This window comes from Ursus arctos, unplaced genomic scaffold (assembly GCF_023065955.2).
Source record: "Ursus arctos isolate Adak ecotype North America unplaced genomic scaffold, UrsArc2.0 scaffold_18, whole genome shotgun sequence".
Lineage (NCBI taxonomy): Eukaryota > Metazoa > Chordata > Mammalia > Carnivora > Ursidae > Ursus > Ursus arctos.
Genome location: NW_026622852.1, coordinates 18123832 through 18127506, shown reverse-complemented (window position 1 = coordinate 18127506; position 3675 = coordinate 18123832). Strand labels below are relative to the sequence as shown.

Here is a 3675-nt window from a genome sequence, read left to right as displayed (position 1 = left end):
AAATGACTAGAAAGAAAATGGAGTTACTTTTAGTTTTTCCTCATTATATGATATACAGATATATTACTCTTTTTATAATAGCATACTATTCTACTGATCTCTTTTATGATTTTGACTCAAGGAGAACTCATTTTCATTAATAAGGATTTAAAATTTTTATTTTACGTGAAATGTTTAAGTGAATCTTACCAAAGTTGACAAAAATATATACATTTTTTTATGGATAAACCACAACTGGGGAGAAAGAAGAGAAAAAGTAGAAAAACTAAATTGAGATTAAGAATGTAAGACATTTTAAATAATAAGTGTCATCTCTTAACAGAAATGTCCCAAATTAATATATCACATTCATTACCTTCTTTATTTTTACTTATGAACTTGCTTGGAAAATTTAGCTTTAGTTTGTGTCATGGACAAATTAACAATAATAGGGAAAATGGAATTTTTTATAGCCTCTCAAATGAGAGAAGGTAATGAGGAACATGAGAATTTCCGGTATGGAAAATCTTAGTCTTTAATCCAAATTATGAAATTAGTTATAATTGAAGGCCATGTACAGAGTGGTTTGAAAAGAATAAATCTCAAAATCAGTTTTTAAAAAATTATGGCTATTATGATTATTATTATAAGCGAGTTACCTCTTGTCCATCAGTCCTGCATTTAGTTTTTGCCTTGCTACCTCCATCATTTATTTTATATTATCTATTATGAATGCATCCATTTCCTCCTCCAGTATTTGCCAGGTCACTTTTTTTAATACTTAGCTGTAAGTCCACAAAAGACAGACATCTTGAAACTGTAAGACATTAGTATTTTTTTTGGCAAAGCATACAAATTTTTTCTCATTTCTCCTTCCCTTGACCTCGTGGATTTAGCCAACTTAGGAATGCGAGAGTGTACAGATATCTAAGCAGAGAATTTTTTTTAATCTCCTCTTAAGAAAAGATGAAACTATCAAGTATTGCTGCAGGGCAAGGTTACACCGTGTGTGTGTGTGTGTGTGTGTGTGTGTGTGCGCGCGCGCGCGCGCGCGCGCGCGCACGTGCACGCATATGCACTTATTTCCAACCTTCAATTCTCTTTTCCCCTCCCCACCCTTCTGGGAAGGATAATTGTCTGAGTAATGAATTATAAACTTCTGAAGAGCCAATGCGAGGAATTTAGTTTGGAGAGAATAGGAGAGAAAACAGTTCATCTCAAAAGTAGAGAGTGTCATTCTTGAGAGTAGAAGGTGTTAAGGGGGTTGGGGAGTAGGAAAAAAGAACCAGAAACAGGGCTTCCAGAGGGAGAGGAGAGGATGGAGTTTGGGGAAGGGGAAAGAGACTGGAGAACCAGGTCAGAAGTAGTGTCAATGGCCCATCTGAGTAGACTGGATGTTTTGTAATCCATACTTTTAAAAATAAACTTTTATTAAAATCTACTTAACAGACAGTACTTTCATATTTGGGTCCAATTGGATGATTATTCTGGCTATAAGGTGGAATAATTAAAAGCAGTTATTAGGGCCCAGCCATACATCACTATTTTTGAAAATAAACATTTTTTTGGTAAATGACAGGATTAATCGCTGCTTTAAGAAGGTAAGATCCATTCCTTCACATTGTAATCAGGTAATCCTCAAAAACACAATGTCTGAGACCTTAGTGATCTTAGTTTTCTACCTCTGCTGATTTTGTAAAGTCAAACAGTTCACAGTCAAGCTGGAACAGTAGAACAGAATGGTAAATAAGTCAGGATCCGGAGTTTAAACTCCAGCACCAACACTTAATAGCTTGGGAAATTTATGTAGCCCTTACCTTAATTCCTACTTTATTTTTTAAAGGACTAAGTGAAGTATTGTATAAGTTAATAAATCAGATTTTAAAATTAAGTGAATTTGTTAATCAGTCTTAAAGTCTTCTTTGTATTTTGGCAACCCATAGTTGGCAAAGTAGGAAGATGGCAGTGGGGTACGTGACCTCATTTTGAGGTGACTTTGTGAAATTTTAGGCAAAGCCACTTTGAGAGGAAAAGAAAGTGCTCAGACTCTGCAGACACTGAGACACAGATTTTTGTTTAATATCTGACTACTGTGTTGCTGTTGATGTACCAGGGCTCCTCAACAAAAATTAGACTACACAGTGCTCACTTCAGCAGCACAAACACTAAAACTGGAATGATTCAGATTAGATTAGCATGGCCCCTGCATAAGGATGACACGTAAATTTGGGAAGCTTTCCATATTTAAAGAAAAAAATTGGACTATGCAAATTGGCCTTTCATTTAATTAACGATATCATTCATCAGTTTGCCTTTATTGATGCTTACCCATAGAGAGAAGAAATATCGTGGATAAGACTCTGAAATCTCTCTGTATCCTGGTCATCCATGAACATTTTTTTTTAAAGATTTTATTTATTAATTTGACAGAAACAGCCAGCGAGAGAGGGAACACAAGCAGGGGGAGTGGGAGAGGAAGAAGCAGGCTCCCAGCGGAGGAGCCTGATGTGGGGCTCGATCCCAGAACGCTGGGATCACGCTCTGAGCCGAAGGCAGAGGCTTAACGACTGTGCCACCCAGGCGCCCCTCATCCATGAACATTAAACATATCAAAGTGTTAGCAACAATAATGGCAAACTTTTAGTGAGTCATTGCTATGTATTTGACACATACGGTACTCAGTGCTTTACGCATGTTATTTAGTTGTCCCAACAAGTCTATGAAGAGAGTACTATTGCCTATATTTTTACCTAAGAAAAATTAAATTAATGAATTATCCAAAGTTACATAGCTAATGGGTGACATGGTCAGGATTCATGATGATACAATCTGTCTCATGAGGCCTGGCAGTTAGTCACCAAACTTTTATACATACCATCTCAGCATGGATCATAATATGTCAGATTTACTATAGGATATATTTTGAAGTTATTATGTGATGGGGTATTTAATATTATTTATGATTTTTTCATCTTTTTGAAAAATCAAGATGTTTGAAAAATTATAACACTGAAGTATTTACAATATTCCAAATGCTTTTCTAAAATAAATTAGCTTGAATTGTATTAACATTTCTGCTCACTAAAAGAAAAAAAAAAAAGGACTTTTCAGTGACTCATCATCTCTGTTTCAGTTAGGTTCTCATCTAAGGAAAAATAAATAGAATGAGCAGAGGAAAACTGTTTTCATTTCTGCAACTGCCGTCAATTCTAAATATGTTTGAAATGTCACTGCATACTACCTACCAACCTGTTGGTACCAAGTGAAGTCAGAATTATTAATGAGAGACCTTTGTTTACAAATGCTAAGAATAGTGAACAATACACTTCTATAAGTACAAATGAATGCACATTTGCTGGGATATCATAGGACATGACAGAAGTCCTACAGTGCTGATGGGAAAGACAAAAATGATGAAGATGGGAGAAAATAGCATATTGTTTATTTTCTATTTGAAGGATAGAATTCTGGGAAAGGAAAATAAGTTGGGGTAAAAAAAATATAGCATTTGAGAGAAAGGAGGGCAATTAGAAATTAAAAGAGAAAGCGTGGGAAAATATAAAGGAATAGAGATGAACTCAAGGAAAAGAATTGAGAAGGAAAGGAAACTAAATACAGAAAAGAATATAAAGAATCCCATATCTTCAGCTTTTTTGCTTCACCAATCTGAACAGACACTACCAGCATCATTTTGTA

The 3675-nt window shown here is 35.1% G+C and overlaps 1 non-coding gene across 1 annotated transcript; it reads left to right on the top strand.

Annotated features, from left to right (window-relative positions):
- The first annotated feature begins 2120 nt into the window (after positions 1-2120).
- LOC113260673 (U6 spliceosomal RNA) lies at positions 2121-2227 on the top strand. The gene has a single exon (XR_003318053.1). It is a non-coding gene; the product is annotated as a U6 spliceosomal RNA (small nuclear RNA).
- The last annotated feature ends 1448 nt before the right edge of the window (positions 2228-3675 follow it).